This window comes from Gordionus sp. m RMFG-2023, chromosome 1 (assembly GCF_954871325.1).
Source record: "Gordionus sp. m RMFG-2023 chromosome 1, tfGorSpeb1-WG-v2, whole genome shotgun sequence".
Taxonomy (NCBI): Eukaryota; Metazoa; Nematomorpha; class Gordioida; order Chordodea; family Parachordodidae; genus Gordionus; species Gordionus sp. m RMFG-2023.
In genome coordinates, this window is record NC_088775.1 from 66251841 (window position 1) to 66266129 (window position 14289).

At 25.9% G+C, this 14289-nt stretch overlaps 1 long non-coding RNA gene across 1 annotated transcript; it reads left to right on the forward strand.

Annotated features, from left to right (window-relative positions):
• Window positions 1–4669: 4669 nt before the first annotated feature.
• Window positions 4670–5290, forward strand: LOC135931785 (uncharacterized). Its single transcript, XR_010573158.1, has 3 exons — window positions 4670–4749; window positions 4792–4916; window positions 4957–5290. It is a non-coding gene; the product is annotated as an uncharacterized LOC135931785 (long non-coding RNA).
• The last annotated feature ends 8999 nt before the right edge of the window (window positions 5291–14289 follow it).

Genomic DNA, 14289 nt, shown 5'->3' on the forward strand with positions numbered 1-14289 from the left:
TCATCAATGTTTTAGGATATAAATCCAGAAGGTCAATTCTTGACGATTTGAAAGATGTGCAAACATGCAATTCTAACAGATGCATCTAATAAGGAGATATCAAAACATTTCCCTTGATCCTCCCCTATTTCAACAAAATTAATGTCATTTCAATAAAACTATAAAATTTTTCTCCAGATATGAAATATCCAAAGACATAGCTAACCATATATAATGGTAAATATGGCAGATTTGGCATTACCAATGAATTGCATGGCAGCTTTCTGATCTGATAATTCCTCAGTGAATTTGGCAAAAACCAGAGTGTATTTACAGAATTGAGTCAGCATAATGTTGGTTGACAGGTTCCTCCTAATACGCGCCGTAGAATTTTAAAATTTTACAAACCTTTAAAAAATAAATAGATTATAAAAGCTGTCCTAATATTTTGAAAAAAATTTTCAAAAATAAATGGCAGAAGTATATTTAGGAATTTTACATATAGGAAATCTACTATATGCTGTTAATATGCAGTTGCAATTAGAAGAATATAATTTAATAAAGGTTCACTAAATTATGCTGCAGAAATACCAAAGTAAGAATATTATTACATTATCGGATAATTATTAATAAGATTTAATATGATGCCATGTTTAAGGAGATTGTAATGCTTCTTTATTTTTATGATTTGCCAAAATATTCAAAATATTAATTTTACAATGTAAAAAATAAATTTATTTGATTTTATGCAAATGTATAAATAAGATTTTATAAAATATAGAAAGTCAAATAGTTATAGTTAATTATATTTTATTTTAGATTTAAATAATGGAACTAAACTTTACCGTCGTTATTAAGATATTTATAAAATTCCTGGCATGACATTTTATAATTTTGTTTAACCATTAACTCAGCCTCTAATGTTGTTAAAGCAATTCGATTTCTTTCCTTTCTCCAGGCAGTCCTCATCAGGCTAAAAATGCACTCCGATGAGGCATTAGAATGAGGTAAGGAGAAAACATACTCGCAAATTTTTTCCAAGCATGGGGATTTATCGTTATTACGAAAAAATTCCACCCATTTCTCCTCTGCTTTTAGACCATCTAACTTTAAGTATTCTGGCGAATCATAAAAAATGGAAAAAATTACAATCTCTTCAAACATGGCTTCAATGTCTATCGGTAATTTTAATATATTTATTAAATTACAAAAACCATCAAATGATGGTTTCTGTTCCAAGGTCATAATATTTATACACTTGTAAATAGAGTTATTAAAATCAAATCTTGATTGTAAATATTCCAAAATTGTCTTAATAAAAATATTTGCTTCATTTAAAAATACGTTAATTATAGTAATATTTGAACATTTTAATATGATATTTTTAGCAATAGCGCCATAAAATTTATTATCTATTTTTAACTGTAGAGATGAACAGAGCTGTAGCATGATTTTGTGAATCTTTATCAATAAAGAATCTTCTGATTGCAACTGAATATTAACTACATGAAGTAGATTTCCTACATGTGAAACTAATCCCAAATATGCTTCTGACATTTCATCCTCGAAAAAATTTTCCAAAATTTTAGGACAGCTTTTAAAATCTTTATTTAAGAAGTATTTCTTTAAGGGTTCGTAAAATTTTAAAATTCTCTCGATGGCAGGTATTAATGATAACCACCTGGTAGGTACATATCGCAACAACTCACACCATTCCAAATCAGACCACTCCACCAATTCTTTTAATTCAGTGACTCTTTTAATTGATGAACTAAATTCGTTAAAACATTTCATCACAATTACTTCGACATCTACAGATAGTACATTCATTGCCTTCTTGCAAGAATTATGCAGTATATGGTATATACAGCCAATTGGTATTAATTGATTATTGTGCTGCCTCAATTCGGTAAATACACATTGATTTGATTAGAATAATTTCTAAAAGTTCTATTCTTCTAACACAAAAATTTTGAAAATGTCGAGTGGAGCACTGCAATTCTAGATAACGATATAAAATATATTAAGTAATTTAAAATATATTTATAATAATTATACATACTGTTCTAACTTCTATTCTTTCTAACACAAAAATTTTGAAAATGTCGAGTGGAGAATTTTATAAAAAATATATTTTAGAGCGGAAAAATAAAATAAAAGAACTAGACATTTTTTCGAATAAATATTTAAAATTTATTTTAAAAATATAAAAATAATCAAATACTGTCTCTCAAAATTATTGTTTATATATTAAAAACATTAAAATGCTAAAAAAAAAAATTGTGGGAGAATTTAAAAAATTGTGGGAGATTTTTGTGGGAGTGAGATGTATGTGGTAAACTAAAAAATTGTGGGAGACTCCCACTGATGGGGGGAGACATGGCAACCCTGCATGTAAGCCCTATTTATTAAAATTCTTGTGAGATTTATTATTTGTCTATATTTTAATATTTATTACAATATTTATATTATAAAACATATTTTTATAAGAATGTTTCAAAAACAATTTATTAAAATCGTTTTAATCCTCCTATATTGGAAATGGTTTCTTACTATTATCCTTTTTTGTTTTATATATATATAAATATATTTTGTTTTTTTCTATTTTTACTTACGGTAGGTTTTTTATTTCCTTTTATTATTTCTTTCACGCAACATACATCAATTAAAATTTACAAAATAAAACATATCATAATCAATTTTTTTCTTTTGCTTCCATTATATATTCACTTTCTACCCCATCATCGTTATTCATCACAAAACAAAAATAATAATAATAAATAGTTTTTTTCCTTTTCGATAAAAAAAACGATAATAAAAATAATTTTTTCCTTTTCGAAACAATAATAATAATAATTTTTTCCTTTTCGATAAAAAACAATAATAATAATAATAAAAAATAAAACTTTCATAATGTTCCTCGTTATTTCTTTCATAATTCCTCGATACTGTTCCTCGACACAATTGACACTATTAATATTCTTGAAGATATAGATTTGGAGAAACCTGCTAGCCATGTAAGCCCTATTTATTAAAATTCTTGTGAGATTTATTATTTGTCTATATTTTAATATTTATTACAATATTTATATTATAAAACATATTTTTATAAGAATGTTTCAAAAACAATTGACACTATTAATATTCTTGAAGATGTAGATTTGGAGAAACCTGCTAGTCATGTAAGCCCTATTTATTAAAATTCTTGTTAGATTTTTTATTTGTCTATATTTTAATATTTATTACAATATTTATATTATAAAACATATTTTTATAAGAATGTTTCAAAAACAATTGACATTAATATTCTTGAAGATGTAGATTTGGAGAAACCTGCTAGTCATGTAAGCCCTATTTATTAAAATTCTTGTGAGATTTATTATTTGTCTATATTTTAATATTTATTACAATATTTATATTATAAAACATATTTTTATAAGAATGTTTCAAAAACAATTGACACTATTAATATTCTTGAAGATGTAAATTTGGAGAAACCTGCTAGCCATGTAAGCCCTATTTATTAAAATTCTTGTGAGATTTTTTATTTGTCTATTTAATTAAGAGAAAATATGCTTCACAAACAATAGCCAATTATCTCAATGATCATATATATACAGCCAATTTATCATTCTTATCAAGAAAGATCAAATATCAAGATAAATATATTTTAAAATTAAGAAAAAAAATGAGCGCCTTTTATAAGAGGGAAACTATAAGAAATAAGAAGATTATCGATTTAAAATAAATTATTAAACAATTGAAGAATAAAAATTTAATATGTGGTGAAGGGGAGGATCAATTGGAAAAATTTTTTACAGGCATCCCTTTAGCTTTTATCAAAACCCAATTACACAGTGGAGGCATAAAAAATCCACGGAGAATAAAATTTTCTCAAGAAATGAATCAGTTTGCCTCCACTGTTTATTTTTATTCTCCAAAAGCATATAAATACTTAAGGGATCAATTTTGCCTACCATCAGAATCTACATTGAGTTGGAGCCAACAAATTAAAATAAGGCCAGGTTTATATTTTATAAATTAAAATATTAATAATTTGATTTTAGGTTTTCTCGATGCTTCTTTTGATAGAATTAAAAGATTTCAATCTGATTCGAAAGTAAAATTATTCACCACATTAAGCCTTGATGAAATGTCCATTCGTCATATTGTACAATGGGACAAAAAGGAGTACAATGGATATGTTGATTTGGGCAATGAAATCAAACCATCTGATTCTCTTCCTAAAGCCAAACAGGCTCTTTTTCTTATGGCAACATGTCTTAATGAAACATGGAAAATTCCCATAGGATACTTCTTAGTATCAAATACTACTGGAGATTTGCTTGCTAATATAGTCACTAATGCTCTTCATTTATTACATGATACAGGCACTTCCTGTAAAGTTATAGTATGTGATGATTTGGTGGCTAATATAAAAATGCACCAACTACTTGGTGCATCTATAGATCCTGATCTATGTATACCCTATTTTACTCACCCATTAAATTTTGATGAAAAAGTCTACATTAAGTTGGACGTATGCCACATGATTAAGTTGTTAAGAAATCTTCTCGGTGATAAAAAAATTTTAATTTATAATAATGGATTAGTAATTAAATTACTATTAAAATATATATTTTTATAAATTAATAGATAATAAATTGGAAATATATAGCTAATCTTCACAATTTACAAGATAAAGAAGGACTTCGTGCTGCTAATAAAATTAATAAATCTCATATTGACTATCACAAACAAAAAATGAAAGTACAATTAAAAATACTACAACACTTATATTTTTTTTTAAAGGTTAAACTTGCTGTACAAGTTTTTAGTAGCTCAGTGGCAAAAGGTATTCTTTTGGCACAAGAGCTAAAGATTGATGGGTTTGAAAATTGTGAGAGCACAGTTGACTTTATTCAAATGATTGATCAGTATTAAAATATATTAATATTTTAAATAATATTTTTATAGAATGTTTGACTTTTTAAATACACAGAACATAGTTGCTAAAGGGTTTAAAAAACCACTAACTACAAATTCACTTTCTTATTATGAAAATTTTTTTGAGATGTGCATTACAACTTTAAAATCCTTAAAGTTTGAAAGTTGAAAATACATTTATAGATCAAAAAAAAAGTCTGCATTATAGGCTTAATCTTGTCAATGAAAAGCATTTTGGGAATTGGGAGGGAATTATTATTAGGACCTAACCCCAAACTACAAATATTTTTGATAATCTGGTTGATCACATGCTAGATCAAGAAGAAACATCTAGCCATTATCAAAAATTAATTAGATTAATAGTTGAACGTTACATAAACATAAGATTTTAACATTTTGTAGATAAACAAAATAAAAATGAAAATACCAACATTCGTCAGAAGCTGACCAAAACCATTCTATTTAAAGGACAATAAATATATCTATATAATCTTTTTTAATTTAAATGATATTAGATATATATTGTAACTATATATATTTAAATATAAATAATATCTATAAATCCTTTTTGTAATTCATGAATATTATTTCTATTTATTAATTTTATAAACAATTATTGATTTTCATCATAAGATTAATAATCTCATAATATTAAGTTATGAAATTCTTCAAAAAATAAAAAGGTAAGATTAAGCTAAATTTATCTGAAGTCTTAGAAATGTTTTAATTTATTTAATCTATATTTTTTTTATTGATAAAATAAACTGGATAATATAATATAAGGAAAAATAATCTTTTATTTGCAATACATAATTTATCCTAAGAAATATCTATTAAATCAATATGATCCAATTAGCACAACTGATTAAAATATTAAATTCATATTGTATTTCTTTAATAATATAACATATTTTTTATAATATATATATTATTGAGAATCTGAGGATTAAACATTTACTTTATATTTAAAAAAAAAGAAATACCTCTATTTTTAAGATTCAGGATCACAACTTTAAAATTGAGAGAATTTTACATTTATTATTTAAGAAAAATATTGGAGAGGATGCCTAATATTCTGGATTTCTAAGTTATACTTTACTTTTTTATTAATATCATAATGTAAATTTTTAGCTAGAATTCTTTAAAAATTAACTTATGTTTAGATGTTTAAGCCAAACAATATGAATATTTATAATAAAAATCCTGATGATTCAGTTTATCACCTTGTATGATTCGAAATATTAAAAGGGCAAGTAAAGTCTCATATTAAGATAAACATAAATTTAAGCAATGATTTAAATATATCTACCTTATTAGATATTTTAAGAATAGAATAGAAACTAAAAACAATTATATTGTGTCTTAAGAAAAACAAATGATAAGTAAGGGAACTTTATTAGATACTTTATATTCTATGTATAAAAAAATGTTTAAAATATAAATTTTAATAATTTAGTCATTTATTTGAATTTGGTCTGCTAAATATATATCTTCTTGGAAGAATAGCCTTGGAATATTTGTGGGATAGGATCCTTGATGGTACCATTAATGCAGATGGATGTGGATTTAAATTCTTTGTTAAGTATCATAGGAAAAATTTCAGATATATTAATAAATTAGGCTCTCGTTTAAAATTTTAATAATGATTTCTGTTACCAAAATGGCGGATCCAGCTGATTTGCTTTTAACGACGCTTAAAAATGCATTTTAATGAATGAATCGTCAGTCTAGGTATTATATTATTATATGTCATTGGTATCCATAAATTATGCTTGTCTTTCTTTAAGAATGTTTCATTAGTTTCTTCGGTTTTCTTTCAGTCAACTTCATTTAAGAGAGTAAATTTTATCAGTAAATATATCGCAACCTAAATTATGCTGGTCTTTTATTAAATAATACATTAGCATTTGTGGTAAATTTAATCCTAGAAGTTTTTCAGTCATCCTTTAAGAATGATACAGTAGTTTCTTAATGAATATTTTATTAGCATTTTTGGTTACTTTAATCTTAAGTTTATTTTGTCTTATCACCTCTATATATTAGTATAGTATCGGAGATTTTTGTATATTTTTTAGCGGTTTTTCCTCTAGTCATTTTCGTAAAATAAAATACAATTTATCAGTATACATATTGCAACCTATATTATGTAGGTCTTTTCTTGACGAATAATACATTAGCATATCTGGTAAATTTAATTTAGAGTCTTTGACTTATCAACACTATAAAAAAGTACTGTATTATATATATATATTTCTTTGACTTATCAACACTAAATACATTGACATATTTGGTAAATTTAATCTAGAGCTTTTTTGACTTATCAACACTATATATAAGTATTACATTATATATATTTTCTTGTTTATGTTTATTTTTATTATTTTTTACGTTATGTAATACTATTATATTATACTTTAATGTATGTGTATTAAACTTTTAGTATTAATATGCTACATTTTAGGTTACACATTATAGTTTATTTGTTTTTCTGTTAAAGTGAGTTTTGGATTTTTCAACACTATAAATATGTATTACATTATATATAATTTATATGTGAATCATTATATTATATTACATCATTCATATTAGTCTACACACTACATTATATTTTTTTAAGATTATGTCTACTTTATATATTGGGCATTTATATATCCAGTATAGTAATATTTTATTATATTTACATATTAATTCTATTTAATGACTTATATATATTTGTTTAAACTTTCCCCTTGACAATAACTGTTAATCGTTTTAATTTTCCTCCTAGACTTGTCTTATAAATAAATTATTCGCAAGGGGAGCTGCCTTGTTTTAATTTTTGCTAAAGAAACTGTCTTGCCTTAATTTTTATAAGTTTTGATTTACCTTGCCGTATGTTTTTGTTCCTTCAAAATTTTTATTAAATTTTCGAAGCGTGTTGTTCTTATTGTAATAAAAAATTTTCCCTTAGCTTTGATGAATTTATGATTTATTTTCATTATCTTGTCTATCGCTCATAAAATATTCATACTTTTCCTTTTCGCTTCTGAGAATATCCTCCATATTTTGTAGTTAAATATAGCATTGAAAAGTTTTGTTTTTATTAAAGAAATTAATTTTTTGCTTTTATTTAAAAATGATTCACAATTAGTTTTATTATAGATTGTTTTTCTTTTTAAAAAAAAATTAAAATAAAAACATATAAAATATAATTCCCACCCAGTGCTTTCTGTCTTTTCTTTGTTAGTGTATTTTATTTTTTTTCTCTTTCACAAAATATTTGCATTAGTTGTAATTTTCCTTTTTCGTCGATTTCAGTCTCTTGGATTCAAATATTTTTTCCTCTTATTGTAGTTTTTCAAAATTTTCCTTTTTACGTCGATTGGTTTCAAACAAATTATACCGATATGGAGGTAACTTATTCTTTATAAAAAAAATAAATAATTTTCCTTTTCCTTTTATATTCTTCACATGTATATTTTTCACATACATTTCTAATCGACAGTTGACCCTCAATTATATTTATTGCTTATTTTAATTTACTTTCAATTTATCTTAGTTGGTTAATTATTGATCTACAGTGTGTTTATCAATAGCTGATATATTTGAGATATTTAAGTTAATAAATAAGTATAAGTTAATAAAAAGGAATTATTTGTAAATCTTATTCGTAATATTTTAGTTAATAAAAAAGAATAAATAAATACTTGTAAAGTTTTCTTGTTTTTATGAGCGATTTTAGGTTAATTAATCTTTAGCTAATTAAGATTTTGATATTTCAAGTTAGGTTAATAAATCGTTAGTTAATTAAGATTTTGATAATTTCAAGGTTAATTAATCTCTAGCTAATTTAAGATTTTGATAATTTCAAACTTAGCTCTCTTATTAATTCCCGGATCTCTAGTTAATAAGAATTGTTATTGTTATGAACAAGGTTAATAGCCTTTTATGATAATTTTAAACTTAGCTCCCTTATTTACTTCTGGATCTCTAGTATATAAAAACTGTTGCTATAAACAACTCCTGGATCTCTAGTTTATAAAAACTGTTGCTATAAACAAGGGTAATAGCCTTTGTTATTTCCTGCATTCCTATATAACCATAGATTGGTTTGTGTTTTTTTAAGTCATTTTAGCAGGACATTGTTAGTAGGTTTATACATTCATTTATTTTAATAAAACCTTGATTTAGATATATATTGTTTAATAGGTTTAAAAATTATATTGTTTAATATTTTATTGTGTATACCATACTCATCTAACGTAGATTTGTTGATTTATCTAGAAATTATCTTGAACGGTTTTATAAATAACATATTATGGCGTAAAATCTGTTAGCCTTTTTAGTAATTTACTATTTTTGTATGAACTTTCGTATTGTATTATTGTTTTTGGTAGTTTCCTATTGGTCTAAAAGGTTATTCTCTCTTCTTCGTTTAATTTGGTTTAAAAGGGAATTTTCTCTTGTCTTCGCTCGCTTAATGTACTTTAAATAATAACTTAAAGTTTTTGTCTTTATTTAAGAGCAGTTCAATAATAAGTATTACTTATAAGTTTATTTCTTAGGAAATTTTACTTTTGATTAATAACTTTGTAGGTAATTCTTTAGTTACTTAAAGTTTTTGTCTTTATTTAAGAGCAGTTCATTAATAAGTATTACTTATAAGTTAATTTCTTAGGAAATTTTACTTTTGATTAATAACTTTGTAGGTAATTCTTTAGTTTTTATAATAATTTTTTGCTTTTCGTAGTCTATTTCTCTTTTTTTAGAATTCCCACCTAGAGTTTTTCCTCGTGGAAATGTTTACTTTTGTTTAATTACCTTGTATGTAGTTATTTTTAGTCATTTAAAATAATTTTTTTGCTTTTCGTGGTCCATTTCTCTTTTTAGAAATCCCACCTAGGGTTTTTCCTCGCCATAAATTTGTTTCTTGTTTCTTTGTATTGTATTTTTTTTAATTAGTTGGAAGGTAATTTCGTCAGAGCCAAATAGTTGGGTCGATTGTAGAAAGCTTTTGTCTTTTATTAGCAACTAATAATATTTTTTTAGTTTTTCTTAGAAGATGTTTACTTTTGATTAATAATTTTTGTAGATAGTTTTAAGTTTATTTATTTTTTTGTTTTGTCTTTCGTAGTCTATTTCTCTTTTCTTTTAGGTAGTCCCACCTAGAGTTTTTTCCTTATTGATTTATAACTTTTGTAGATAGTTTTATAGCTATTTATAATATTTTTCACCTTGTGTTTTTCCTAGTTATAAACTTTGTTTTTTTTAGAATAGCTTAGGTCATTTTATTTTATCTTAATATTGGCATATCTTCATTTTTTTTAAATTGCAATTTGCTACTTTAAGTTTTTAATTTTAATTTGAGTTGTCTACTGAGGAGTCATTTCTATGTCTTTTAATCATTTGTATTTAGGTTATAATGTAATGAGTTAATTTGAATTGAGGCGGTTTACCTGTCTTTTTAAAACATTTGAATTTAGTTTATAATGTTATGAGCTAATTTAGGTTTAAACGAAGACCTAAATAAGCTTTCTACAATAAAGGTTTCTTTTTTGAGTTAAGATTTTTATTATTTTATTAAATATTTTTTTAATAAATTTAATATTAAGTGTTCAATGACTATTAATAGTGATTTAAGACTGGTCATATATATTATAGGGTCGATAGCTTCGTCTTTATTTATTAGCAACTATTAATATTTTTTATTAGAAACTAATAATTTTTTTTTAGTTTTTCTTAGAAGATGTTTTATTTCAGATTAATAAACTTTGTAGATAATTTTAAGATATTTATTTTTTTGTTTCTCCTTTCATAGTCTTTTCTCTTTCCTTTTAGGAATTCCCACCTAGAGTTTTTCCTTTTTGTTTAATAATTTTGTAGATAGTTTTAAAGCATTTTTAATATTTTTCACCTGGAGTTTTTCCTTGTTATTAACTTTGTTTTTAGTATAGCTTTTGTTATTTTATTTTATCTTAAAATTGGCATATTTTTCTTTTAATTGCAATTTGCGACTTTAAATTTTTTAATTTAATTTGAGTTGCCTACTGAAGCGTCATTGCTCTGTCTTTAAATCATTTGAATTTAGAATTTGAGTGGCATTTCTCTGTATTTTAAATCATTTGTATTTAGGTTTTATTGTAATGAGTTAATTTGAATTGAGGCGGTTTACCTGTCTTTTTAAAACATAGGAATTTAGTTTATAATGTTATGAGCTAATTTTGGTTTGAACTAAGATCTAAATAAGCTTTCTACAATAAAGGTTTCTCACATATCTTTATGTTTATTTAAATTATTAAAATATTTTTAAGTTAAGATTTTTATTTTTTTTAATAAATATTTTTTTAATAAATTTAGCAACTATTAATATTTTTTTATTAGAAACTAATAATTTTTTTAGGTTTTCTTAAAAAGATGTTTTATTTCAGATTAATAAATTTTGTAGATAATTTTAAGATATTTATAATATTTATTTTTTTGTTTTTCCTTTCATAGTCCTTTCTCCTTTTAGGAATTCCCACCTAGAGTTTTTCCCTTTTGTTTAATAATTTTGTAGATAGTTTTAAAGCATTTTTAATATTTTTTCACCTGGAGTTTTTCCTTAGCTTTTGTTAATTTATTTTATCTTAAAATTGGCATATTTTTTCTTTTAATTGCAATTTGCGACTTAAAATTTTTTAATTTAATTTGAGTTGCCTACTGAGGTGTCATTTCTGTTTTACCTGTCTCTTTAAAACGTTCAAGCTTAGATTATAATGTAATGAGTTTAAATTAAAATTTTGGTTTAATCCTAAGATCAAAATAAGTTAACTAAAATTTTGGTTTAACCTAAGGATTAAAATAAGTTTTCTACATTAAAGGTTCTCATAAACCTTTATGTTTATTTAAACTATTAAAATATTGTTAATTTATTTAAAGTTAAGATTTTATTTTTAATAAATTTAATATTGTTTATACTATAGCATAAGGTGGCTATTGTTTCTGATAACCTTATCCTACTTCTTCTGCTGTCTATTTCTTATAACATAAAAGGTTTTGAGCTAACTATTTTGGCTGTTTTTAAGATTGTTTTTCTAGTACTTGGCTATTCGGCTGCTAATTAATTTCTTGGAGGCTCATAGTAGTCTTGGCATAGTGTTACTTGGTCCTATTTTACCTGATTCTTTAAATTTATCACTACAAAATGACTTTAATGAATCTATATATTCTTTCGTAATTTTTCGCAGGTTTTTTTATTTTTTTGTGTCCGTACTCTGCTGATTTATTTCCAGTTTTATCTGCTGATTTATTCAAGTTGTATCTGCTGATTTATTCAAGTTTTGATGTCCGCACTAAAATTTACTTTAGATTTCTCTTTATACAATGACTATCTTATCGCATTTTTTGCTGGTTTTCTTTTGTGCCTGCCACTCATATTTTTTTTTTCAGTATTCATATGTCACTCAAATTTTTTTTTCAAATTTCTCAGTAAGTTTAGTTTTTTTAAAAAAAACTCGGAATCCTATATATCCAGCTTTATAGAGCTTAGTATCTCTTAGGGATTAGGTTAGCTGAACTATCCTATTCAGCCTTATAGAGCTTAATATCTCTTAGATACTTTTCCTTTTTCTTTTGTTTAACATATTTATTTATTACTCTTTATGCGGTTTCATATTTTTTATTTTTTACTCTTTATGTAGTTTCATATTTTATTTTTCTATTAAGGTTTTCTTTATCTTTTCTTTTCGTTCAATGTACTTTTCTCTTGTACGTTTTATTTTTTTTTAGGAGGTTCTCCTCTCTTTCAACTTGTTAGTCTTTTATAACATACTAAATACAGCATTTTTAAATACCAGAGTAGAAATTAATTGTAAATATTTTGCTATTAACTGTTTTTGAATTTTTTGATAGCATCCGATAGGTTTAAAGGGAAACTTACTTTTATCTTCGCTTAATATAAATGGCTTAAATAACAAGTTAACGGTTCTCCTTAGGCTAATGGAGGAAGAGAAAACGGATATAATAGCGATACAAGAGACCCATTCTAGAGACAACAATATGGCCAAATTTAATAAATTCATTCTGTATAGTTCGGGCACTACCTTAAATAATTGGTCTGGAGTTGCCTTCCTAATTAGTAAGAGAGTGCATAAATTTGTAGACAAATTCGTCCCCATTTCCGAAAGATGTTGCCTGTTGTATTTAAATACATATTTTAAACGAACGATCCTAATTAACGTCTATGCCCCCCCCCAATAGAGGTGAGAGGCTCTCATTTTTAGACCATCTTGAAAACATTGTCAACCAAATCGCGAAGATAGTAGAAAGCTTTTGGAGTTGTGCAGGAGTTTTTCCCTAAAAATCGAAAATACTTTCTTCTTTCATAATGAAAGTAATACTTTAACTTATAGAAGGAATAATATTACTTCTCAAATCGACTTTTTCATTTCCAACATTCATGGTTGGTTTACTGATGTAAAAGCATCGCGGAATATAAGTATTTCAGTTAACAAGTTAATCAAAGCGAACCTCCTCATAAAGAATTTATGGGGAAACTCCCAACGCCTCCCCTCATTTAATCAGCCTAGCTTTTCTCCCCGGTCAACTAATGCTACATCTATTCAGCCCAGTTTTTCTCCCTGGACATCTAATGCTAAAAATTTACAACGACCTGAAGTAAGGTTGATATTTCGCCAAAACCTAAGAGACAGGATGACAGCACGTGATACCACATCGGGGTCTGTTTCTACGGAGGCGTGTTGGTCATCTTTCAAGAGTATTCTTTCTGGAGCCTGCAATGACCTTCCTAACATCATTGGTTCTCCCCCGAGTCGTCATGAATGGTTATCTGAGGACACAGTCCGTTTGATAGCTGAACTTAGGTCGCTTGATAGACGCGATGGTGCCCTTTGGACGTCAATCCATAGACTCCTTAGGAGGGACAGAAGGATATATATAGCAAAGAAGGCTTTCGAGATTGACAGGGACATGAGAGAAAATAGAACTTTTGATGCCTATAAGAAGTTCAAGCTTTTCTGTAGTGCAAAAGTATTCAAGCCTCTCCCATCAATCAGGCTGGACAATAATAAATTGATTACCGACCCGGACGAACAGATGGCTCTGTGGTTGGACCATTATATGGAAACCTTTGATTCAAGGAGACCAGTCGTATGTCCATCCCCTAGCCGTAGCGCAGTACCTTCTGAGGCTAACTTTTCTGTGGTGGAAATATCTAGGGCCATTAAAAAACTTAGGAACAATAAAACTCCAGGTCCAGATAACATCTTAGGAGAACATCTGAAAGCTGCCCCCTCAGAGGTTTCTCAGCTCTTGCTGGGGTTGTTCAATAGGATTTGGGTTACGGGGAAGATGCCAGCCGACTGGAATATGACAATTTTTTATAAT